Source organism: Erythrolamprus reginae, chromosome 2 (genome assembly GCF_031021105.1).
Source record: "Erythrolamprus reginae isolate rEryReg1 chromosome 2, rEryReg1.hap1, whole genome shotgun sequence".
Lineage (NCBI taxonomy): Eukaryota > Metazoa > Chordata > Lepidosauria > Squamata > Dipsadidae > Erythrolamprus > Erythrolamprus reginae.
Window position 1 is genome coordinate 234,747,311 of NC_091951.1, and position 26,799 is coordinate 234,774,109.

Consider the following 26,799-nt stretch of genomic DNA (forward strand, 5'->3'; position numbering starts at 1 on the left):
CAAATAGGAGAGAGACAAGAAATAAAAGAAGGGAAGGAATATCAGCTATATGTAGAAAACAGAAGGAAAAGCATTGGAGGGGAAACTTTGGGAGGAGGGAAGGAAGAGGAGAGGGGAAACAAAAATAAAGTGAAAAGAGTTATTCAAAGGGGAAAGAAGGAGGGTAATATTTTAATTCAACTATTTAAAATAGAGCAGGAACCCAAGGGTTATTAACAATGCATATAGTTCAAACTAAACTTCTTCTAATAATAAAAATACCCAGGAATAGAAAAGAAAGTCAAAGGAAAGTCAGGAAGAAAACAAATAATTATTCAAAGAGACAATAGCAATATTGTATACTTAAGTTCTTCTTATAAATCCTGTAATTTTACTAGAGAGTAGAGATGAAGATCCAAGTCTCAAAGGGTGAAGTTGTATTTGATTTCAATTCAGGGTTCAAAGAGTAAGACAAATCAAAGGCTTGCTTGTATTCGAAATGAAGTCAGTTTATTTTCCAAATTCAAGGCAGGAACAAAGAAACAGATCCCAAGATGGAGTCAAGTTAATTTCCGTGCAGCAGGGCAGATGTTAAACAAAAGAATTCTCAACAAATAATCCAAAAGGAGTCAGCAAATAATCCAGAAAGGCTCAGCAAGTAATCCAAATAGGTTAATCCAACAATAAGTAATCCAAAAAAGAAATGATTTCAATCTCTTCTAGATTCCATTTAGTTCATAGTTATTAAATTAATTCATGTTGTGAAAAAGAGCAACAAGAAAAAGAAAAAAAAGGCAGCAAGACTGTGTTCCTCCGCTTCAAAATTTAAGCCCAGAACATTATGATTTTTAGAGTCTATCAAAAACAAATTCTGATCATCACTAGGAATTTCCTTTAGCAGTTAGAATTTTCTAAATAGTCATGTCAGATTTAAGCTATTTTGCTAAACCATAAAGTCAGGAAATTATTTTATAGGTTCCAAAGTTCACGTTCAAGATGGAAAAGTAAAAGTAAAAAAAAATTAGGTCCGGCTGTTATTTGCGGATGAGTTCAAACAGGGAAAAACTTTCACTTTCGCCCTGAAGAAAAAAAGACTTTTACTTAAAACTTTCACGATCTTCTGCTTTTGAACACGAAACACAATGGAAATTTTTACCTTAGGTCCTTTCTCTGCTATATTCTTTTTCAATGAAGATATTTTGTACTTTCACTTCTTAAATTTTTTCTTCTTCCCGCTGGGTGAGGGGAGAAGGCGCTGGCCGGTCCTCTTAAGCAAAGAGGAGCGGTTCTCCCGTCTCCGAAGCTGCGGGGCGAACCGCTGCCTCCGGAGTCCTGGCGATGGGTCCTCGGGCAGAGGAGAGCCCCCTGTTCATGGATCGGGCCATCCGGGCCCGATCCGATCGCAGATGCGACCTTCGGAGGGGGTAGAAGGGATCGCCTGGCAGAGCCCTGCCAGACACGTCCCGCCGCGATCTCCACCAAACCGGAAGTTCGGAGGCACTGTGATTCTCCTCCTACCTCTCCGGTCGGTCGCAGTGATTCTCCTCCTACCTCTCCGGTCGGTCGCAGTCGGTGTTAGTGGGGGGTCAGAGGTCAACCCCGAGGTTTCTCCCTTGTGGGGTGCCTCAGGGGTCGGTCCTCTCCCCCCTGCTATTTAATATCTACATGAAACCGCTGGGTGAGATCATCCAAGGGCATGGGGTGAGGTATCATCAATATGCCAATGATACCCAGTTGTACATCTCCACCCCATGTCCAGTCAACGAAGCAGTGGAAGTGATGTGCCGGTGCCTGGAGGCTATTGGGGCCTGGATGGGTGTCAACAAACTCAAACTCAACCCAGACAAGACGGAGTGGCTGTGGGTTTTGCCTCCCAAGGACAATTCTATCTGTCCGTCCATTACCCTGGGGGTGGGAATTATTGACCCCCTCAGAGAGGGTCCGCAACTTGGGCGTCCTCCTCGATCCACAGCTCACATTAGAAAAACACCTTTCAGCTGTGGCGAGGGGGGCATTTGCCCAGGTTCGCCTGGTGCGCCAGTTGCGGCCCTATTTGGACCGGGAGTCATTGCTCACAGTCACTCATGCCCTCATCACCTCGAGGCTCGACTACTGTAATGCTCTCTACATGGGGCTACCTTTGAAAAGTGTTCGGAAACGTCAGATCGTGCAGAATGCAGCTGCGAGAGCAATTATGGGCTTCTCCAAGTATGCCCATATCACTCCAACACTCCGCAGTCTGCATTGGCTGCCGATCAGTTTCCGGTCACAATTCAAAGTGTTGGTTATGACCTATAAAGCCCTTCATGGCACCGGACCAGAATATCTTCGGGACCGCCTCCTGCCGCACGAATCCCAGCGACCGGTTAGGTCCCACAGAGTTGGCCTTCTCCGGGTCCCGTCGACTAAACAATGTCGTCTGGCGGGACCCAGGGGAAGAGCCTTCTCTGTGGGGGCCCCGACCCTCTGGAACCAGCTCCCCCCTGAGATTAGGATTGCCCCCACCCTCCCTGCCTTTCGTAAACTCCTTAAGACCCACCTTTGCCGTCAGGCATGGGGGAACTAAAACACCTCCCCTTTGCCCATGTTGTTTTGTTGATTGATTGACTGTGTGCCTGTTTTTTATATATACTGTTTTTATGAGATTATTAATTTAAATTGTAACTAGGTGGGTGGGCATTGGATTTGGTATTATGTACTGTACTGTTTTTTATTATTGTTGTGAGCCGCCCCGAGTTTGCGGAGAGGGGCGGCATATAAATCCAATAAACCTAACCTAACCTAACCTAACCATTGTGCCTACCATTCCTGTCTACTGTCCTATTGTCCTCTTTTATCATTATTTTTTACTTATGATATATTTTTACAAATTACTACTATCCTATACATGTTTGACAAATAAAATAAAATAAAATAAAATAAAATAAATAATAAATAATAAAATAAAATATAAAATAAAAAAATAAAAAAATAAAAAAATAAAAAAATAATAAAATAAAATAAAATAAAATAATAAAATAAAATAAATAAAATAAATAAAATAAATAAAATAAATAAAATAAATAAAATAAATAAAATAAATAAAATAAATAAAATAAATAAAATAAATAAAATAAATAAAATAAATAAAATAAATAAAATAAATAAAATAAATAAAATAAATAAAATAAATAAAATAAATAAAATAAATAAAATAAATAAAATAAATAAATAAAATAAAATAAAATAAAATAAAATAAAATAAAATAAAATAATAAAATAGCAATGCTCCAAGTTCAGCTAGTTTCCAGAATTGCAAGACAGTTCTAGCTGGATGAAGGGAAGATTACACTTACCTGATTTTTAATAGAGTGGCGAGATGGGAATGGTAGTGGGTTCTAAAACTCATTGCGATCGGTTTCTGAGCCTGCTTGCGCACACGTGTGACACTTCTGCGCATGTGCAGAAGCATCCAGGGGTGGGTTGGCGGAGCCTCCCGCCAGAGGTGCTATCGGTGCACCAAACCAGGAGCAACCCACCGCTGGATGGGGGAATAAGTGAAAGAAAGAACAGAATGATCAGTTCCTCTCCTGTTGTTGGGTCCAAAAAGGCTTGGCAGATCCTATTGCTTGAAATATTTTCCAACTCGGTCTAAGCATGGATTGGGGTTAATATCAGCTGCTTGAATCAAAGCAGTATTCATTTAAACAAGGGGAGTCTCAATTAATATCTGGAGGAGAAGCCAACTCTCATTTTCTAGGGAGGCTAAGCTTGTGTTGCAGTCTGTCATCGCCTGGAAATTAACTTGTCAAATCTGATTAATGGTATTAGGGAAGAAGACTACCATCCTGGAAGAGGATTGTTCAGCTATGAGGTCAGGGGTAAAAATAAAAGATAACTAGTCTCACTGCTTTCAGCAGAGGATGTTACTGTTTCAAAGGAGATTGGGTGGGTTATACTCCTGCTCCTTCCCTTCCTGCTGAGACTTGGTACTGGTGAGAACATGGCACTTTTCTTACTCAACAATGGATAGTTGTGTGGGTGTGTTCAGGACTGACATTAGTCTTGTTAATTGTGCTGCTTTTAGAATGCAGCAGGAAACACTGCTTTGAGGTTTCTTTTTTTAAGCAAAGCAGAGCCAACCAAGCAGTAGTGCATTTCACTTACCTTTGCTATTGGTTTGGAACTGTGAATTTATGCGCATGTGCTCGCTTTGCTCTCCCATGGGACTTCTACGCAGGTGCAGATTATTTGTGATGATGCCCAGGTGGGTGGATGGAGCCTCCCACCGTTGCCACTACTGGTTCGCCCGAATACATTGGCCATAAATTTATTTATTTATTGGATTTGTATGCCGCCCCTCTCAGGAGACTCGGGGCGGCTAACAGTGACAATAAAATACATTGAAATGAGCAAAACACAATATTCGAAACAAACAGTTAAGATAATTATAAATGAAGATATAATAGATAAATTCAGTATCCAAAAAGGAGTCTGACGGGGATGTCCATTGTCCCCCTTGTTATTTATATTCACCCCAGAAACACTTTTACAACAAATTAGGCAAAAGCCAAATATTGAAGATCTTCAAGTCAGAGAACAAGAATATAAACTTCAGGCTTGTGCAGATGACTTATTTATTTATTTATGTATTGGATTTATTTGCCACCCCTCTCCAAGGACTTGGTTTTGTTGGTTTTTAATATAGAACACCCACTAGAAGTAGGACCAAAATTATTAGAAGAAATAAATAAATTTGGAAAAGTAGCGGGTTTAAAAATTAATAAAAAGAAAACTTAAATAATAACTAAAAATCTACAAACAAATTAAAAAAATAGAGGAAAAATGGAAATCCAGTAGCAACCCACCACTGCATCCAAGGCTCCTATCTGGCTGAGTCACTGAGATCAGAGGTTTTGTCTTCCGACTTGTGCTGGAGCCTATCTTCAGGGAACTTCTCTTTAGAGGTTAGACTAGCAGGGGGTCCCAGACTTGGCAATTGTGGACTTCAACTCCCAGAATTCAAACTTGAATTCACAGAATCCAAACAGAGGTCTTCAAACTTGGAAACTTTAAGACTTGTGGACTTCAACTCCCAGAATTCTCCAGCCAGCTATGCTCAGAATTCTGGGAGTTGAAGTCCACAAGTCTTAAAGTTGCCAGGTTTGAAGACCTCTGGGCTAGAGAGATGTTCCCTGAAAAGGGACTCCAGCACAAGTCTGAAAGCTCGGAGGTCAAAACTGCTTGTTCCAGTGACTGACCCAGATTGTATCCAGCCACATTGTCCTGGGACACCTATATTTGCCTTCATTCGCAAGACATCCAAGTTTCATTCAATATGATCAACTTGCGGACAATTAGGCCCCAAGGAAGAAACCCCTAGACATAAAGATACCATCCGATTGTGAGTGTGAACACACCTCCCCCCAAAATAAATCTCAAATTAAAAAGTCTCCAGTTTTCAAACCCAATATCTAAGAAATTGGGCACCAATGTATTCCACTTGCAAAATGTCTCACTTATGCAGTTGCATGAAGGGATATAAAAGTCAAAGAGCAGACTGGATGGGGAATGGTATCAGGAGCAAAAATCATGCCAGAGATCAAATGCATTGGAGAAGGACTGCAATATCTCACCTTGCCAAGAAAACTAAGGCAGGAGTACTCTAGAGCAGCGGCAGCAGCAGGCCGAAGCCAGTGATGTCAGAAAAGAAGCAACCCATAGACTAGGGGCTTATGGAAGAAGACAATGAGTTCAAAGAGTTTCCTACCGAAGACTGGGCTGGTTTAGATGAAGATGCACATGTGTGGGAAGATTATTGGGATGATGATAATGTGAAAGATGATTTCTCTAACCCAGGGGTCCCCAAACCTTTTACACATGGTGTCAGTTCACTGTCCCTCGGACTGTTGGAGGGCCGGACTATAAAAAAACCTATGAACAGATTCCTGTGCACACTGCACATACCTTATTTCTTTCTCTCTCACTCACTCTCTTTCTTTTTCTCTCTTTCTTTCTTTCTTTCTTTCTCTCTCTCTCTTTCTCTCTCTTTCTCTCTCTCTTGCTTTCTTTCTGTCTCTTGCTCTCTCTGTCTCTTTCTCACTTTCTCTTGCTATCTTCCTTCCTCCCTCCCTTTCTCTCTCCCTCTCTTTCTCCCCCTTCCTTCCTTCCCTCCCTCCCTCCCTTCCCTCCGTCCTTCCTTCCTTCCTCTCCACTTCTCTTTCCCTCGCTCTTTTTCCCTTCTCTTTCCCTTTTCTTTCTTTCTCTCCACTTCTCTCTCTCTCTTTTCCCTCTTTCACCCTCCCTCTTCTCTCCCCGTGGAGGACTCACCCGACAAGCCTCCACCCTCCGACCCCGGACTCCCATTCAATCCCCATTCAGAAAACAGGAGCTAGCAACTCAAAGAGGAGGAGGCGGGTATGTGCATGTATGTGTGTATGTTGTGCCCAGTTCGGCTTTCGGCAAGCCTTACTTTACCTCGGGTGAGATGAGATTGAGGGGGAAGTTCTCACTGCTTTTCCAGTGCTGCCTTGGAAAAGACCCGCGGGCCAGATAAATGGCCTCAGCGGGCCGCATGTGGCCCGCGGGCCGTAGTTTGGGGACCGCTGCTCTAACCAGTTAAGAATGGAAATTGAAAAGCATTGCTACAAGATGGAAACAGCATAGCTTCTAATGATGACATAAGAATTTCGGAATCTGCTCAGAAAGTGTCAAAGTAATATCACATAATGGCTGCTATTGTTCTAGGAATCGTTTTACAACCTTATACAAATAAAAGTTCTACTAAGTTAAAAAAAAGAAAAAAAGAAAACTAAGGCAAATCCTCACCAACGATGTGTAATGTTTTCTAGACGTGCAACCATTTTTGGGGTTCAATATAGCTCATTCTTGTTAGAAACGTTTTCCTAACGTTCCAATGGAATATGCCTTCCTGTGATTTCAATCTGTTATTCTATTATCTGCAATTTTGAATGGGTGAGAAAACACGTCTTGACAGTTATCTGTATAATATTCCTTTCAGTATTTTAAGATGCTATCATATTCCCCTTCAGTCATCTTCTGTTATCCCTATGAGGTATACCAGATCAGCAAACTGACTCCACAGGAAGATTAAAGCTATAATTTATTAAGATAAGATACAGTAACACAATCTGACTGCTCTTTCCTTTTTTATCTCTTTTTTTCTTATATGCCAAAGAACTAAGGAGGCATTTGCCTGAGTTGCTTCCAAATACTATCCTGCTTCCCGAAATTTAAGGAACCCCTTCAACTCTTTTTGCTTATTTAACAGCTGTTGCTTATTTCCCATGGGATTATCTCTGTCTTCCTTTTCAACCTACAGTGCTGTTCTTGGCGGGAGAGGGTAAAATGACAGATCTAGTATCATTGTGGGCGTGGGACTTGGATTATGATGTTATATCTGAAATCGCTTCTGTTTTGACCCCTCTCCCACAGATGCTACTGCTTCCTTATTCAAAGAGAAGACTATATTTACTTTCTTCCAGACATTTTGCTATGGACTATTTTTACAGGATTTCTTATCATTAATATACTGTAGAATGGTTTGGTAACAATTTCAGCCAGTTGCTTCAGCACGTGAGGACTGACTATTCTTCCGGTCCAAGATATTGTTCTTCCGGGCTCTCTGGTAGGAGCCTCCCGAAAATTCAAGGGTACAAATTTCAGAGACACACACGTTTGAAAATTCAAAACAATGTTCTTTATCACAAAATTCAAAATAAACAAAGCACTCTTTTTGTATTGCAAAGAGCACTCATCCCAAAACAACCAGGTAGTCTGTACAATTTCCCTTAAGCAGTCATTAAGTACTTAGCTAGCAGCTGTGAAGAAGCTTCACACCCCTTCTTCTTCCAACGAAGTGAGACACACCCACACACACGTTGCTCTGCTTTGTTTTACAAGGCGTGAAAAAACAACAAAGTCCAGAAAACACAGGATTCCTGACAAACTCTGATCAGATATTCTTCCACAACGGCCAAAACCACATGCTGCTATTTATAGCAGCAGCCCTAATTCCTGGAGCACCACCCAAACACACGTGGCTTCACTTATTTCCTGTAATATGTTCTTACTTGGATTCTTTTATGCATAATTCTGTGCTTGCGTGGGTCCAAAATGTCATCATCCGAATCAATGGAAGATAAGGAAGATTGACTGCCTGGGCTGTGTGCCAAGCCCTCCTCTGCCAAGTCACTCCCACCTTCTTCTTCGTCCAAGGAAACTAAACTCTGAACTGATTCTGTCGGCAATAACACAGGCCTGTAACATGTTGAATTTTCCCCTGCATCCACCTCCCCATTCCCTGGGGCAGGAGCTGGGCCAGAGCCAACCACAACAGATATAAACAGGTATTCCATATTAAAATTATGTTTCAGTCCTGTGCCTTAATCTTTCTCTTATCAAGAGCTGTGGTGGTGCAGTGGTTAGAGTACAGTACTGTGGTCTACTTCTGCTGCCTGCCAGCTGCCTGCAATTTGGCAGCTTGAATCTCATCAGGCTCAAGGTTGACTCAGCTTTCCATCCTTTTGAGGTGGGTAAAATGAACAAAATGAAGATTGTTGGGGGAAATATGCTGACTCCGTAAACTGCTTAGAGTAGGCTGTAAAAGCACTGTGGAATGGTATATAAGTCTAAGTGCTATTGCTATCAATGTCTTTCAGGAAAGCAAAAACATTATTGAAGAAGACAAAACTAACAATTAATTCACTTCCTCTCTCCCTTTTACTTGTTACTTAATAGTTTGATGCATATATAAGAAGCACTTTTCATTTTATTAATATCCTTTGCTAAACTCAGCTTATTCAATTCTACAATTCTGAACTATCCATCTGAACTCTTCCAGTAACCTGGCCTTATTTTCATTTCCTGTATCTGTATTTTTTGCTTTCCAAATCCTCCCTGTAGATATACTGTAGATTTATTTTATTTATTTATTTGTTCTGTCAAGTATGTATTGGTGGTATACAAAGATATAACAATATTTATATACATGATACTAGTAAAAGAGAAACATCAGGACAGGGAACAGAAGACACTCTGGTGCACTTATGCATGCCCCTTACTGACCTCTTAGGAATTGGGAGAGGTCAACAATGGATAATCTAAGGGTAACGTTTTGGGGGTTAGGTGATGATACTACAGAGTCTGGTAGTGAATTCCATGCATCAACTACTCGGTTACTAAAGTATATATAGATGATATTTATAGATAGATAATTTTAATTCCCTTTTTAATGATTTCTCACCCATCTTTTGTTCATTTTCCCACTGACTTCTCTGACCATGGGAATCTGCTTGGTCAAAGCTAACAAACTTTTGGTGCCCCCCCCCTCTCCAATCAGATTCTGTATTTGATTATGGTCAGGTTTAGTGTCTTTTCAGATCCAGAACTCCAACATTTAATGTCATCTTTTCCCAGTATACCTGGCACTGGTGTATGCCCGATGAAGTGTTCCCTCTCCAGTGGTCCAACGGGATTCTTTGGGTGCCACATAACTGATCCTTGGATTATATGATAGCCTACAAAGTATTTTAGGCATTGATATTAGTCTGCATAGAGGAACCAGAGATGGAAATCTTACAAAATAGATGCATGAATAATTTAAATAGGCTTATAACATCTTCCTTTGAGGCAAACTAATGCTATCTGGATATTACCTTGTTCTGCTGGCGTGTCCCACCACCCGTAATTATAGGGTAATTAGTCCCAAACAGACACACACCACACGATAGAAGGAAAACAAAAGGTCTTTATCAACAGAAAAGCAGAAACAACTTTCTTTTTAAATGTCCAAGGGATTTTCTGGTACACACAAGGCACAGGTTAAATGCAATCCAATTTCTCACCCAGTAACTGGGAAATTGGGTCCAATTCCAAAGTCCAGAAATTACACACACAGTCTTGAACAGGGAAACAGCAAACCACGATCTTGAAGAAACTATGAATCAGATAAACTTCCACGAGGCTAAACAAGCACGCTGCTCTTTTTATCTGTAGCACTAATTACAGCAGCCCCACCCAACCACAGGTGGCCTCACTTATCTCCTGTAATAATCCTTCAGTTGTTCTCTCCTATGCATCACTCTACACATGCATGGGTCCGTCAAAAGTTCTTGTTCAGAATCCAGGGATGATAAGGATGATTGATTTCCTCCTGGGCTGTCTGCCAAACTCCCCTCTCCCCTGTCACTCACGCTTCCTTGTTCAGAGGAAACTTCATCGGCAGATTCTATCAGGAGCAAAACAGGCCTGTGGCATGTGAATGTTTCCCCCACATTCACCTCCACATTCCTTGGGGCAGGAGCTGGGCCAGAGCTAACCACAACATTACCTGATACCTTTTGTTTGATCATTGTAAATATTGGTAACAATAGAATACAGTTTTTCCTCCCCCACCCCATCCAAGAAAATAAATAGAAACAACCTGCTAACATTACAGTTATAAGAATTGGTTATGTCTAGTCCAATGAAAAGAAAGATTATAGGAGACATGAAGGCATTGTTCCAATATTTGAGGGACTCCTACAAAGATGAGAAGGTCAAACTATTATCCAAAGCACCAAAAGGCAAGACAAGAAACAATGGAAGGAAACTAACCACGGAGAGAAGCAACCTGGATTTAAAGAGAAATTTCTTAATTATAACAACAACCAACTAACGGAACAGCTTGACCTCAGAAGTTGTGGGTGCTCCATTACTGGTTTAAAAAGAGACTGGATAACCATTTATCCAAAATAGTATAAGATCTCTTGCTTGAGCAGGGGTTTGGATTAGAAGACCTCCAAGGTCCCTTCTAACTCTATTAATATATGACCTATTTCTTTCTGTTCCCGTGTTTAGCATTTTGGCAAGTCTCCATTGCTCTCCAGATTCCTAGTATTGGCCTACCAGTAATTCTATATTTGGGTTCTTTTACCTAATTATGTTGCTTTGAAGGGACCTCTAGGAGCTTGTAGTCAGAGTGAGAATTACCCCCCTGCAATGGGAGTACAAGGCTTTGAAGTTATATACTTCCATATTTCTGGGTGAGGAGTGGGAATCACTACCTGGTAAAGGGTTCTTTGCCAGCTGCACATATTGCACAACCTTTGGGTTATGATGGCAAGGGCTCAACGGGAATAGCACTAGCAATAGCCCCTAGACATTATTCATTCATAGGGATTTATAACCCCCTCTAAGAGTCAGCCTATTGCCCCCAACAATCTGAGTCCTCATTTTTACTGACCTCAGAAGGATGAGTCAACCTTGAGCCAGTGAGAATCGAATTGCTGGCAGTCGGCAGAATTAGCCTTCAATACTTCATTCTAACCACTACACCACCACTGCTCATAACTCATCTAACTTCACTACTGTTGTGGTTAGCTCTGGTCCAGCTCCTGCCCCAAGGACTGTGGATGTGGGGGAGACATCCACATGCTGCAGGCCTGTTTTGCCCCCGGTGGAATCTGCTGATGAAGGCTCCTCTGACCAAGACGACATGAGTGACAGGGAGGAGGAGAGTGGGGCAGACAGCTCAGAAGGAGATCAATTATCTAGCTCCTCCTTGGATTCAGAACAAGAGTTAATGATACAGCCACGCATGCGGAGAGCGATGCATAGGCAACAACAACTGAGAGATTATTATCAAAGAAAATGAGGCCACCTGTGGTTGGGTGGGGCTGTGGTAATTAGTGAGGCTGCTATAAATAGCAGCCTGTGGGTTTGGCCATTGTGTAGGATTATTTGATCGTTGTGTTTCGTGACTGCTTTACTGACTTTGACCTTTTGTGTGCTGATTTTTCCCCACTTTGAAACTAAACCAGGGCAAAGTGTGTTTCACTTTGTGAAAGAAGAAGGACTGTGAATTTCCTCACAGCTGCAAGCTAAGTATCACAGAACTGATAAGGGACTTGTACAAATTACCAGTTTGTTTGGAGACGAGTGCTCTTTGCTATGCTAAAAGAGGGCTTAGTTTAAGTGAATTTTCATTATAAAGAACATTGTTTTGAATTTTCAAACGTGTGTGTGTGAAATTTGTACCTGTGAATTTTAGGGAGCAGTCTACCAGAGAGCCCGACAGAACAACTACCAGGTTTGCACCTTCAGCTGGAAGATCTCTCTGCTTCACAATGTCTCCTAGCAGCTTCTTTGTGGGAGAAAAAGGACAATGGGCGAAGGCTGTCTTTGTTAACTTAGATACAGATCCCTGCGGTCTTTTTCTGTGCAGCCAGCAACGATCCAGGCCCTTCCTTCTCCTTTTCTATGAAACTATTTGAAAGGATTTTACCTGGGAGGCATTAATATATTTCTCATCTGCAAAGAGAAGAGGCTCAATAAATTATCTGAGAAGACTCGAAAGTTTGAAGCGAGACACAGATTGCACTTTCTATCAATAAAGACTCCAAGCTATTATGCATGCACCGTTCTTTGGAGACAACAATTTGATTTTCTTGGTGGCTTGTCTTTTGCTTTAGCCCTTGGAAATCTAAAAGCTGATATACACAAAGGGAAGATAAAGTGTGAAGTTACTCATGTGGTAAGGCTAGTGCTGAATGAGCCATTTTCAAATTAAGTTTCCCTCTTTCTCCCAGAAAAGAACAATGTGGAGCCCACAGCTCATCAATACAAATGCTTGCATAGAGTTTTAGGTTGATTGTGCCTCTTGAAGGATGAACAGGGCTGAAATGTTTTTTTCCATGTTGAAAGTTGAATATTTGCAGATAATCGGCATTGAAAAATTAATTCCCTTTATAAAGCATGCCGATTAAGCCATAAGCCCAGATGCTTTGCTTGCATTCAAGCCTTCAATGCCGCTTGGCGGGACCCAGGGAAAGAGCCTTCTCTGTGGCGGCCCTGGCCCTCTGGAACCAACTCCCCCCAGAGATTAGAATTGCTCCCACCTTCCTTGCCTTTCATAAGCTACTTAAAACCTACCTCTGCCACCAGGCATGGGGGAATTAAGATTTCTTCTCCCCCTAGGCCTTTACAATTGTTTGCATGGTATGTTTGTATGTATGTTTGGTTTTGTATATTAAGGGATTTTTAATTCGCTTTTAGTATTGGATTATTATTGTATACTGTTTATGATTGTTGTTAGCCGCCCCAAATTTTTGGAGAGGGGCGGCATATAAATCCAATTAATAATAATAATAATAATAATAATAATAATAATAATAATAATAATAATAATAATATGACCTGAGGTTTTTCCTGGATTGTGCCACTTCAGATTTCAAATTGGAGGTTGCAATCTTCCTCATAAGGAAGGGGAAGAGGGAATCTTTTATACAACCTTTTAATATTTTTTATTAGAAGACATGAAGAAACCAAATTTAGTATAAATTACAAATATATAACTCTCTCCTTCCCAGCAAGCATCGTTTATTTGTTTACCAAGACTAATAACAAAAAATACATTGAATACCACAGATTGAAAAGTAAATTAAGGGATGAACATTGAAGGCATGAAGAAACCAAATTTAGTATAAATTACAAATATATAACTCTCTCCTTCCCAGCAGGCATTGTCTATTTGTTTACCAAGATTAATAATAAAATCTTCGTACTCCTCTCCCTTTACTTTCTTCTTTTATAAAATACCTTTACTTATCTACTATTACCTAATATATATAGATATATACATGTACTAGAAATTGATAACTTATTGGAAACGAGATGTAAGATTTACTACTATAATTTAAGATATAGTTGGTAACAATAAGGATACTGTTTATTTACATTGTTTAAGAAACATTATAATGATACTAAGGAATTTACGTCTTATGAGGTATAATGTATGATGTATAATGTTACTATTTTTCCCTACCTCCCCTTTTTTTCTTCTGTTCATCCCTTCCTTCCCCCCCTTTTCCCTTTTTTCTTTCTTTGTATTTATAAATAAAGTATATTAAAAAAATAAAATAAAAAATATATTGAATACCACAGATTTTTTTAAAAATTAAGGGATGAACAACCTTAAAGAAGACAACCTTAAAGAAGAAAGTGCCCAATGACTTATATACATCATAGCTATGGATAAAATTAGCAAAATTGGCTTTTTACTGGAAAAGCATAAATAGAGTATTTTGTATAGTGAAGAACTTGGATAAAGCAGGGTCTAGTTGCATTAAGGCAAGGGTGTAAAATTTGCAGCCCATGGGCCAGATTCATCACCCACTGTCCATGCCCATCTCCATTTTAGTGAAGGGGGGAATGTCACAATATGTCATATGATAACATGACACTGTGATTTTGACATCCCTGCACCAAGGCAAACAGAATTTCCTGGAGATACCTAGCTTTGAAATCTGGAGGCCCCCAAAGGGTATTATTTAAAGGTAAAGGTAAAACGTTTCTGTTTCCAACTCTAGGGGAAAGTTTCCACTCATCTCCATTTCTTAGCCAGGTGAGCCAGCATTGTCCAAAGACATTTCTGTGGTCACCTGGCCAGCATGATTATATGACAAGGTGCACGGAATGCTTCTACTTCCCCCATGGAAATGCTACTTATTTATCTACTTGCTGTTGCATGCTTTCAAGCTTCTAGGTGTGGCAAATAGCAATAGCATTTAGACTTATATACCACTTCATAGTGCTTTTACAGCCCTCTCTAAGCAGTTTACAGAATCAGCATAGTGCCCCCAACAATCTGGGTCCTCATTTTACCCACCTCAGAAGGATGGAAGGCTGAGTCAAGCTTGAGCTGGTGGTGAGATGTGAACTGCTGAAATTAGCAGTTAACTGAAGTAGCCTGCAGTGCTGCACTCTAACCACTGTGCAGTGATGGGCTACCAAAATTTTTACTACCACACTGTGGGCGTGGCTTATGCATTTTGTTTCAACATCTTTCAGTGCAAATTGGGTGCTCTGGGGTAGAGCTCCAAATTTTGCTACCGGAATTGAATTCCTGGCCATTCCCGTAGGAGCCCATCACTGTCACTGTGCCACCCCAGCTCTCTCTATATATAACAGGAGCTCACGCGGTTGCGCAACTCTTGGGTCTCGAACCCAGACTGTCAGCTTTCTAGCTGACAAGCTCAGCATCTTTCACCATTGAATCATTGTGCCCCCTTAACCACAGGTATTCCTTTACCCTTCCAATCCATGAGGTCCAGATAGGCTTTTAGTTTTCACTCAAACAGAATGAAATCATAACCCTGATGTTAACCCTAAGCATTGTCTAGGCTTTATAGAGAAATACTACTCATAGCAATAAAGATAGTTAAAGACAGAAATTTTAAGACAACTAACACCATCCATCATCAGCTCTTTATCATTTTTTTTTTGTAATAAGTAGATTTTTTTTTAAATATTTTTATTTTATTTTATATGACTTACAAACATTTAGACATCAAACAATACAACATTAAACATTTACACTTAATATATTTACAAGATTTATTTTTTAACAATTCTATTTACTATACCTTTTTCTTGATTTCCACCCAGTTGTAAATTTTTTCCCACACTTTGTAATAGTCCTTATTTTGTTGGTTTTGAATTTCGTATGTTAATTTGCTAAATTTGGCGCAGTCTAATATTTTTTTAATTACCGTTTCTTTGTTTGGAATCTTGTCTTGTTTCCAGACTTGTGCATATGCTAATCTTGCAGCAGTAAGTAAGTGATTTATTAAGTAGTAATTTTCTTTGCTATGTTTGCCTCTAATCATGCCTAATAAATACATTTCCGGTTTTATTTCAATTTTATAGCCCAATATTTCTTCCATCCATGCCCTAATTTGAATCCAAAATTTTTTTGCTTCGTTACATTGCCACCATATGTGGTAGTATGTTCCCACTTCTTTTTTACACTTCCAACATTTGTTACTAATGTTTACATTCATTTTGGCTAGGCGTGCTGGCGCATAATGCCATCGGAAGAACATTTTATAAAGATTTTCTTTATATGGTGTTGACAAAGTCATCTTATAATTAACTGACCATAGTTTTTCCCAGTCTTCTAGCTGAATTGCATATCCAAAGTTGGTCATCCAAGATATCATGTTAGGTTTAACAATTTCTTCAATGTTTTCATAGTTTAATAGATAAATATACATTTTAGTTATAAATTTTTTGTCAGATCCTGTCAATATTTTGTCTATTTCATTTTGTTTATTACATATTCCAAATTGTACCAAGTCCCTTTTATATCTGCTTTGAATTTGGTAATATGGAAGCCAATCTATTACTATACCTTCCTCTTTAAGTCTTTCTCTAGTTTTAATACTTCCTTTAGTGTTTAATAGGGCTTCGTAGGTTATTTTTTGTTCTTGGCTTATTATGTTTGGATGAATTTGAGCTTCTAGAGTGGATAGCCATCTGGGAATTTCATTATAGTATTTTTTCCTGACTTTCCGCCAGTGTGTCAATAGTGTATTCCGAATTTGGTGTTGTTTAAAGTGAGAATGTTTTGAGTGTTCTTTTTCCCACAAATGTGCGTGCCATCCTTCATTTATATCGTGGCCTTCTATTGTTAGAATTCTAGGATTTTCAAGGTTGACCCATTCTTTAATCCATAGTAATTTAGTGGCTTGGTAGTATATTTCTAAGTTGGGTAAACCGAATCCTCCTCTTGTTCTTAAATCTTGTAGGGCTTTCATGTTTATTCTAGGTTTTTTATTGCACCAGATAAATTTAGAAATTATTTTATTTATTTTAGCAAAGAACGATTTGTTTAGTTGTATTGGTGCTGTTTGGAAGAGATAGAGCCACCTTGGAAGTATATTAGACTTTATTGTATTGATCCTTCCCATTAAGGATAGATTTAACTTTGACCATTTTTCTAAATCTTCTTTTGTTTTTGTTAATAATTTTGTATAATTTAGTTCTTTCAGTGAAGAATACCTTGTCGTAAACCAAATCCCTAGATATTTAATTTTCTTTTCTATTTGAAAACCTGTTTCTTTTATTAATAATTTGTTTAAATCTTGATTACAATTCTTGGTTAATATTTTAGTTTTGTTCCTATTTATTTTTAAGCCGGCCACTTTCCCATAGTTCTCTAATTCTTTTACTAAATATATCATTGAGCTAACTGGATTCTCTAAGAAGAAGACCAGATCATCAGCGAAGGCCTGTGTTTTATAAATTTGTTGTTTAATTTGGGTGCCCTGTATTGATGATTCCTCTCTAATTCGGTTTAATAGTATTTCTATAGACATTATATATATTAAGGGAGATAGTGGACAGCCTTGTCTCACTCCTTTTTTAATATCGAATGTATTGGTTAAATCTCCATTTATAATTATCCTTGCCTTTTGTTTGGAGTATATTTTATTTATTGTATTTTCAAAGTTCTCTCCTAAATCCATAGTATTTATTAATTTTTTGAAAAAGTTCCAATTGAGGTTATCGAAGGCTTTCTCAGCATCTAGAAATAGCATTGCAAACTCCTTATCATTATGGCTTTCATAATATTCTAGCATATTTAATGTAATTCTTATATTATTTCTAATTTGTCTGTTAGGTAAGAAACCATTCTGATCAGAGTGTATTATTTTGTTTAATATTTTTTTAAATCTGTCTGCTATTATTGCCATATAAATTTTGTAGTCTACATTTAACAGAGATATTGGTCTATAATTCTTAATATACTTTGGATCTGTGTCTTCTTTATGTATCAGCGTTATGTTAGCTTCTTGCCATGATACCGGGCATTCTCCGTTCGTTAACATTTTATTATAAATTTCTAATAATAATTCTCCCGTTACATGGAATGTTGCTTTATAGAATTCAATTGGGAAGCCATCTGGGCCTGGTGTTTTATTATTATTCTGTTTCATAATTGTTCTTTCCAATTCTTCTTTTGTTATTTCTTTGTTTAATATTTCTTTATCTTCTTTACTTATTAAATTGATTTTACATGTCTCTAAATATTTTAATATATCTTCTTCCTTAATATTTTCTTCACTATACAATTCTTTATAGTATTCTAATGCAATTTCTTTCTTTTTTTTAAACTGGTAATGTGTTATTTCTTTTTTATCTGTTAATTGTTGGATTAATTTCTTCTCTCTTTCGAAGGGGATACCGACCATTGGCAGATTTGTTAAATCAAAGTAAAATTACCTTCAGATGGTTAATTCCGGAGGGGATGCTTATCACATGGAAGAGGAAAAAAATAAAAGTAAATAACGAACTAATGGCACAAGAATTTTATGATGAATTAATAGCGGAAGAGAGGGTGGAAACAGGAAGTCAAAAAGAGATAGAAGAACCCCAGGTAGAATCAGATAGCGGGAAAGAAGGAACTTCTAAAGATATAGTACAGGAGGAAGAAAGAATATTGACAAGAGCACAGAAAGAAAACAGGACAAACAGAAGACAAATAAGGAATTAAAGGGGGATGGGAACAGAAATTAAATTAATTTCAATTAATGTAAATGGCTTAAACTCATTTATGAAAAGAAATAGTATATTCAATAAATTACAAAAACAAAATTTAGACATTGTTTGTCTACAGGAAGTACACATTCCACAAAAAAATGAAAAGCAATTAGAAAATGAGAAAATTGGGAAAGTATTTACGTCCTTATCACATAACAAAAAAAGAGGGATTGCAGTTTACGTTAAAAAAGAATTAGATCCAAGGAAAATATATGCAGATAAAAAGGGAAGAACTTTAATCATGACAGTTAAAATTGTTAATGTATTTGTATCATTAGTAGTAATTTATGCACCAAATAAAAATTTAAAAAAATTCTTCTATAACTTGCACCAGAAACTGATTGAATTAGAAGTAGAAGACATTTGCATGATAGGTGACTTTAACGGTATTATCGATCCCATTAAGGATTACAAAAGTGCTAATAAAAATCGATATAAAAAAAGAAAAGTACTGCCAAAAACGTTTGATCAGATGTGTGAAGAATTAAACCTGAGGGATTGTTGGAGAACAAGGAACCAAAATAAAAAAGAATATACATTCTACTCCAATGCGCACCAAAGTTGGTCTAGGATTGATATGGCGTGGGTTAATAATAAGATAGGAAACTTAATAAAACGAATTCAAATTGATAAAAACGATTGGGCTGATCATAACCCAATAAAAATTATATGGAATGAGGAGGAGAAAAAAAATAGGAGTTGGAGATTAGATCTACAATTATTAAAAGAACAAGAATATATAGATTGGATTGAAAGAGAAATGAAATTATTTTTAAAAGAAAATAACAATCCAGATACCTCCCTCCAGAATTTATGGGATACAGCAAAAGCCTATCAAAGAGGCTTAACAATAGCCTATAAATCAAGAAAAAACAAGGAAAAAAGACAAAATCAAAAAGAGTGGATATTTAAATTAGGAAAATTAGAAAAAGAATCCCAAAAAGACCCAGGAAACCCAAATATAAGGCAACAAATTATGCTGATAAAACACAAACTAGAATTAATAGAGATAGAAGAAGTAACTAAGAAACTAAGAGAAGTAAAACAAAATCAATTTGAGCACTCTTTATCATTGATGGGTCTTTCAACTGTTTTTTTTTTAAGATGAAGGAGTCCTTACTTTGCTAGTCATTGCCAAATATAGGGGGCAGTATTCATCTCTGGTTCAAGGCCATTGAGCCAGTGTTGTCCAAAGATATTTCCACAGTCACATGGCCAGCATGATGTCATGGAGCAGTGTCATCTTTCCACCAAAGTGATAGCTATTTATCGCATTTGCCTGCTTTCAAATTGCTAGGTTGGCAGGAGCAGAGGCAAGGATGGGAGCTAACTCCATCCTATGGTGCTTGGGTCTCGAACTTGCATTGCTGGCTTAACAAGTCTAGTGTCTTAATTACTGAGCCACTATGCCACCACTTTCAACTGAAGGAATTCAATATTTAGATGTTCTATTAATTTTATGCAGTAAGCACAATGATTTAAACAGATTTTGTCAAGGAATTGCCCAAGGAAAATGTACAATTGCTTTTATCATTGCTCACTAATCAACCAAGTTGGGTTGAAATGATAGGTAGCGAGGTAGTAGCACCAGTTTGGGAAGTCTAAGGGTCAGTGAACTCCAGGATCAAAGTGCCACTAAAAGTTCACTGAATATTCTCTGGTTACTCTTAGTCCAGCTACTTGACTAAATAGAATTGGATCTGTAGACTTGGAATCTTATTACGTTGCCCAAAATATTTTGGGAGAAAGGCTGAGACAAGACATCATATATTGTATTTGATTATCCGAACACAAATTTGTGTTTTTAATTCCTCTCCTATAGGCATTATTATACCATATGGGATATAATGTATCATACAGTAGCAAATCCCAAAAGCTTAGTGTTATTCTTTTATTCGCTCTCCAATTTACAAAATCTCCAAGAACTTCACCTACAAATAGTTCTTCCTAACATTTCATTTCAATTTTTATTTAGTCTTTAAGTGAACATGGTGTGGCTAAATATGCTTTAAAACCTTAAGCATTCAGGAGGGGTGTGGTCATCGGCCCGGTGAGACAGGATTTCCTATGCTCCGGTGGGGGGATATCTGAATCGCCACTGTTTGGGGCTGCTGATTCTTCTGAATTGGCCCAAAGCCTCCCTGAAGGTAAGGTGAAGAAGGGGATTTGGCAGAGGGTTCATTTTGGGGTCATCATACCCCACTAATACCCTGCCTGGAGCCTCCACCGTTGGCAGTGTGAAGTGGCTTCAGTCGCCATAGATGCGGCTCAACTACATATCAGGAAGAAAGTTGTTACTATATTGGAAGTCATTTGGAAAGAAGAAAGGGATTTCTTAAGAGTTGTTCAGGAGGTTGAGTGGACGAAAATTGTGAGTTAGGAAAGAAATACAAGGAAGCTGAGCAACGCGGCTAATTAGTACTGGAACTGTTCAATCTCTATTGACTTGATTAGAAAGCGACAGCTAAGATCCAGGTGGTGACTTTTGGATGCCTAGACTGATTAAGATTTGATTTAAAAGAACTTAAGTTGTTTAAATTTCGGAATCCTTCCTTCCCTGTTTGGGCTAAACATTTTAAAATAGGAATTAAGGCTTTTTTCCTTTTTTGGGGGGGGATTAATGGTACTGCCATCTATTGGAAGAAGGTTTGTTGGTGGGATAATTATTTGCTTACTCAATTAACATTTGTTGTTTGGCCTTGGGAAAAGAAAAAAAAGAACCTAACTGGAGGACAGACATTCTTTGAAAAGAAGAAGAAGCTTTGATTGTGGTAACTCTGAGTTGGACTTGAACTTTGAACGAACTCTTGAAGAAAAAAAAATCCTTGAAGCTGCATTACATTTCATGAAATTCGTGGACGTAACATATTGGGCTGTTTAAGAGAATTTTCTTTTTTCTAAACAGCTGGAAAAATAAAAGATTTTTTCTACAGATATGGAGAAATTGGAGATTCAGGAGATCAGAGAAATTTGTAATGATATTTGAGTAATTATGAATGAATTTAGAGAATCAATGAGAGACTCTACAGGAATTATTAGAGAAACAAAGGAAGCGAATGACCTAAAAGAGAAAAGTGGAGCAGAGGATTCTGCAGGAGAAATAGGAGGATATGGAAAACAAGATACTGGCAAGATAGAGAACGGACAGATTAAAGAACTTGTTATTAAATTGGATGACTTTGTTACTTTAACAAATGACATTGCAAAAACCATTAAGAATTGTTTTGTCAATGATCGGGCTGTTGATCGCATGTTTTACTATGAATATATTGAAACTAGCACAAAGGAAAAATTGAAAGGATGTGATTGGGAGCTAGAGGTTGACCAGACTCAAAAAGAAAGCAATATTGAAAGCGATTGGCTGGAAAAATATAAAAAGCTGATATTTGCAAAAATTGAAGGTGTTAAGAGAAGAAATACAAAGAATAAAATGGAAAAGGGGATTAAAAGGGGATACAAACAATAAAAAAGAAAGGGGTTCGATTCAAAGTTCTGCTCAGATTAAAGAAATTGGAGTTTGAAAAGGGCTGATTAAGTTTGGAGTATTTTTTTGTTTGTTCTTTTTTTAAACTTTAATTATTTTCTTATGAATTTAGGAATTGACGACCTATATTAATAGAGTTATTAGTATTGACTATAATAAAATATGTAGTAGGAGATACTGATTTAGATTAATGTATAAGTGTAATTGAGTTTAGAATTGTTGGGGAGATTAATGATTTTTAATTGATTGAAAACAGAGAATATTTGGAAACTTTATTCTTTTTTTCTTTTTCTCAAATTGACTGAAATTTAAGATTAACAATTAAATAAGAAACGTAGATAAGTATTAATTGGCTAAATGTTAGATGGGCTGAAATAATTCTAAAATTTCAGATTAGGTAAATGTGCTACTTAGAGGGGGAAGAAGTCTGAAATTTTTGTATGTTTATGTTTTGCTTTTAATTTCCTTTTGTCAACATCTGATTAGTTATACAAGGTTTTCTTAGTTTATAGAAAAATTAATAAAGGAAGGAAGGAAGCACTATGGCATAATGGTTAATAAGTTAGAAATATGATTGATGTTATATTTTTTGAAGGAACATTAAGGAGGGAATTTAAAAGAAAATGTATGTAACTGGATGACAAAATTAGAAAACAAATTTGCAACTTTTTGACGGTTGATATTAGTTACTAACAAAATACCGCATTTTATTCATGGAAAATTAGACAATATATTGTATTATTTGAATGTATGTTGAGAGAGAAAAAAAATTACCCCGAAAACATTAAGCATTCGATATAATCTAACCAAAATTAGGTGAACTTGAGTTTGCTTATTTCAGTTTTTATATATTTAAAAGCTATATATCCATAGGGAATTGGCACAGTTTTTTTTTAAAAAGTTCCATTGATTTCATTGTGTGATTAAGTATGTGTTCAGGTTTACTCAACACACACATAAATCTCTCCATGGAAGCTATTGGATTGAAAACATCCACCTTTGCTTAGTCCTTTTTTATTTTTTAACGTATTTATTTTGGCCTCCCCTTAACCTGTTTAAAAATATTGTAATAATTTTGTTTCTGAACCTGAAATATGGGCCAGGATATAGATTGTTTCAAACCTAAAGGATATATAAATATAACTTGATTAATTAACTCATTAACTAAATTTAGCACCTGGCAGATCATTTCCTGGCAACGCTATAAAGCAGACAGAATGATTAAAGACTGCGTTTTGAGCTACTGTATATTCTTTCCTTAGTCAAATGTACTGAAAGATGTATTTATATGAAGAGATTGGAGATATTGCTTAGAAATAGCAATGGAACCAATGATGTTACATTCTCTAGGGGAGACTGAGATATATTTGGCTTTGGACCAAGCTCTTTAAAGAGGATGGCAGATGTCTTTTCAAAGGCAAATGCAGCTGAATCCAAAAAGATTGATGGTTGACTTGAGGAAGTCCTAAGCAAGGCCCTTCCTTTCCTCCTGGACTCCCATAAGCATCATAATGCCAGAGCCAAGCTGGTATGCTTAGCTGGTGCAAGGTAGCAATACATCCATCAACACCATTTTAAAAGAGTATTTTAGGGAAAGACTTTTACTAATGACAAAAAGAAAAAAGAAATTAACTACCAAACAAAAAGGCAAAATGGAGGGATGCAGTTGAATATATATCAAATGTCCATTGTTTTTTAAAAGTTTGTATGAAACATGTTTAAATATCATCACTTGCATGTTTGACCTTCTGCTGCACGAATCCCAGTGGCCAATCAGGTCCCACAGAGTTGGCCTTCTCTGGGTCCCGTTGACTAAACAATGCCGGGACCCAGGGGAAGGGCCTTCTCTGTGGCGGCCCCAGCTCTCTGGAACCAACTCCCCATGGGGATTCGAATTGCCCCTACTCTTCCCGCCTTCCGCAAGATGTTGAAGACCTATCTATGTCGCCAGGCATGCGGGGAATAATTATCTCTTCCCCCCACTACCACCTTTTTTTCCTGACTGTAATGCACTCCATGAGAATGGTATGATTGTGCGGTAATGATTGTTTTTAATATTTATAGGTTTTAAATTTTGTTTTTAATTCATATTAGATTTGTACTCTGTATATTGTATTGTTGTTGTTGTGAGCCGCCCCGAGTCTTCGGAGAGGGGCGGCATACAAATCTTATTATTATTATTATTATTATTATTATTATTATTATTATTATTATTAATAAATGTGGTGTGTGTGTTGCCATTGTCTCTTTCCATGGACTTAGAGACAAAACCTTTCACCTTAAAACAGAACATGAGCTGGAAAGCCCTTTAGCAGGAAATGTCTTCAAAATGCAAGACAGGGCTTCTCAAACATAATTCAGATCATGAATCTAAGGACCAAAGTGCTCCAGAAGGATGCATAGTCTGGGGCAAGGGTCAGCAACTTGTGGCTCTTCCATTTATTTATTTATTTATTGGATTTATATGCCCCCCCTCTCCGAGGACTCAGGGCGGCTTACAACATACAAAAACAATACAAAAAAAATCCTAAATCCAATTAAATTTAAAATTAGTTCATCTAAAACCCAGGTTTCTTAAAAACCAATCATTCCCATTCAAACAAGCAAACATACATTTTCATACATTGGCCAGGGAGCTAGAATCTAATGACCCCAAGCCTGATGGCACAAATGAGTCTTCAAACTCTTGCGGAAGGTGAAGAGGGTGGGGGCAGTATGAATCTCTGGGGGGGGGAAGCTGATTTCAGAAGGCTGGAGCCACCACAGAGAAGGTTCTTCCCCTAGGCCAGTGATGGCGAACCTATGGGAAGAGTGCCACAAGTGGCACATGAGCTGTTGCCCTAGCTCAGCTCCAGTACGTATGTGTGCACTGGCCAGCTGATTTTTGGCTCACATAGAGGCTCTGGGAGGGCATTTTTGGCTTCCAGAGGGCCTCCAGGGTGATGTGGGAGGGCGTCTTTGTCCTCATCAGGCTCCAGGGAAGTTTCTGGAGCCTGAGAAGGATGAAAAATGGGCCTATCAGGCCCATCAAAAGTTGGGAAAAGGGCTGCTTCTGGCCTACAAAGGGGCTCCGGGGAGACAGGGGAGACAATGCCCTCCCCAGGCATTGAATTATTATTATTATTATTATTATTATTATTATTATTATTATTATTATTATTATTATTATTATTTATTGGATTTGTATGCCACCCCTCTCCGCAGACTCAGGGCGGCTAACAACAGTAATAAAACAGCAGGGGAATTCTGGGAGTTAAAGTCCAGATATCTTCAAGTTGCCAAGGTTGGGAAACACTGATCTAGATGATGGGACCTGGAGAAGGCCGACTCTATGGGACCTGAACGCTGGGGCTCATGTGGCAGGAGGAGGTCCTATAAGTAATCTGGTCCAATGCCACGTAGGGCTTTATAGGTCATAACCAACACTTTGAATTGCATCTGGAAACAAATAGGCAGCCAATTCATCCCTCTGCTGTGGCTCCCTGTTGCTGGACAACTTCACAATTGATAGGTCTTTCAGTTAGGACAGGTAAAAGAAAAAGGACATTGTGCTAGGAGGAGATTCTATGGTGGGGGAACTGGATTTCTGGTCAGCTCCAAAATTGAATGGGAAGGTTTCCGGTTAGGACCTTTGTGGCTCTGAGTACAGTAATCCCTCGCTACTTCACGGTTCACCTTTTGTGGATTCGCTATTTCATGGGTTTTCAAAGGGGGCTTAAATTAATTAAATCCATTAAAAATTCATAAAATTCTTCTACAGTACTACTGTACTCTATTAAAGCAACTGGTAGGATATCACATGTAGTTCCAGCTAAGAAACATTACAGAATGACTGTTAAATGCAGAGGGTGGGTTTTAAAAGTCCAAATACACGTTAAATACATAAAAAAAATATTTTTCCTCTTCTTCACGGAAATTCGTTTTTCACGGGAGTTCTTAGAACGCATCCCCCACGAAAAACGAGGGATCACTGTATTTAAGGTTGCTTATTCCTGGTCTGGGGTGATCTCCAGAAGCATTGTGTGTGTGTGTGTGTCTTGCAATGTAGCCTTTTTCTGTTTGTGATCGTGACAATGGCAATGGAAATATAGAAACATAGAAGACTGACTGCAGAAAAAGACCTCATGGTCCATCTAGTCTGCCCTTATACTATTTCCTGTATTTTATCTTACAATGGATATATGTTTATCCCAGGCATGTTTAAATTCAGTTACTGTGGATTTACCAACCACGTCTGCTGGAAGTTTGTTCCAAGGATCTACTACTCTTTCAGTGAAATAATATTTTCTCACGTTGCTTTTGATCTTTCCCCCAACTAACTTCAGATTGTGTCCCCTTGTTCTTGTGTTCACTTTCCTATTAAAAACACTTCCCTCCTGAACCTTATTTAACCCTTTAACATATTTAAATGTTTCGATCATGTTCCCCCTTTTCCTTCTGTCCTCCAGATTATACAGATTGAGTTCATTAAGTCTTTCCTGATATGTTTTATGCTTAAGACCTTCCACCATTCTTGTAGCCCGTCTTTGGAACCGTTCAATTTTGTCAATATCTTTTTGTAGGTGAGGTCTCCAGAACTGAACACAGTACTGTATTCCAAATGTGGTCTCACCAGCGCTCTATATAGCGGGATCACAATCTCCCTCTTCCTGCTTGTTATACCTCTAGCTATGCAGCCAAGCATCCTACTTGCTTTTCCTACTGCCCGACCACACTGCTCACCCATTTTGAGACTGCCAGAAATAATTCCCCCTAAATCCTTCTCTTCTGAAGTTTTTGCTAACACAGAACTGCCAATGCAATACTCAGATTGAGGATTCCTTTTCCCCAAGTGCATTATTTTACATTTGGAAACATTAAACTGCAGTTTCCATTGCTTTGACCATTTATCTAGTAAAGCTAAATCATTTACCATATTACAGACCCCTCCAAGAATATCAACCGTATTGCACACTTTAGAGTCATCGGCAAAT

At 38.1% G+C, this 26,799-nt stretch overlaps 1 pseudogene; it reads left to right on the top strand.

The window, feature by feature from the left end:
* The first annotated feature begins 5,657 nt into the window (after window positions 1–5,657).
* On the top strand, window positions 5,658–6,624 carry LOC139158871 (26S proteasome complex subunit SEM1-like; annotated as a pseudogene).
* The last annotated feature ends 20,175 nt before the right edge of the window (window positions 6,625–26,799 follow it).